Raw genomic sequence first — 945 nt, forward strand, 5'->3', positions numbered from 1 at the left:
TATGCCTGGCTCTGATTTCCTAATCAAGCTGTGCATTAATTACCTAATCCCCCTCCAGGCTCCTGTCCCCCTGCGCTTCATTTCACCACTGCCCCGGAGTCCTTGTAACTGAGCACCTTTCGGCACGGCCGCAGCCTCAGCCCGTCCCGAGCCGTCTTCACGCAGCCAGGACCACGCTGTTCCCTTGGGGTGAGAAGTCCTCCGTGCCCTTGGGCCAGGCTGGCATTTGCCAAAACCAGCCCTTGGGAAGGGCTCTGTGCTGTGGTCACTCCCGACCTGCCCTTGCAGGCTTCCGGCACCTGCTAACGCATCCCACCCCGTGTGCCAGGCAGGAGAGGATGGATGCAGGAGGAAAAGACTCCCCGCCAGGCAAGCAGCTCCCCAGACTCACCAGCTGGAAAGCTTTAATGAGAATGGGAGAACATGGGAACTGTACCCCCCCTAAAAATCCTCTCAAGTGAGGGAGGGGAAAAAAATCTACTCTAAATCACCAAAAGGAAGGGGTTTGAATTAAAACTTCATTTACAAAAGTCCACAATAGGACAAGCCCACTCCTGATCTCCCTGCGAAGAGATCCCTGCTCCTTGCACGAGTCTGTTGGCTGCGCAATCCCAACCATCCAGCTCTCCCCTCGTCCCAGGGCCCAGCAAGGCTCCGAAGTGCTTTCACTAAGCTCAATAAAAAGGCTGGGCCTGTGGTGCCGAGCCAGGTCCAGCATAGCCCTTACTACATTTCCAATGGTTTTTCTACTAGAGGGTTAAGTGAATAGCTTAAAGGATTTGGGGCTCCTCTCTTTCCTTCCTCGTAGCTGAACTGCATCGACTCCCCATGCAAAACCGTATGGATTTTCTCTCATTGCTCTAGAAACTTTTCGAGGTCAATACAGATTCACCCTCTCCTAGTTTCTCCTAAAATGGTTTTAAGTCTTTAATTACCTGGATAATT

The sequence above is a fragment of the Pygoscelis adeliae genome, unplaced genomic scaffold (assembly GCF_000699105.1).
Source record: "Pygoscelis adeliae isolate BGI_AS28 unplaced genomic scaffold, ASM69910v1 Scaffold179, whole genome shotgun sequence".
Classification (NCBI taxonomy): Eukaryota; Metazoa; Chordata; class Aves; order Sphenisciformes; family Spheniscidae; genus Pygoscelis; species Pygoscelis adeliae.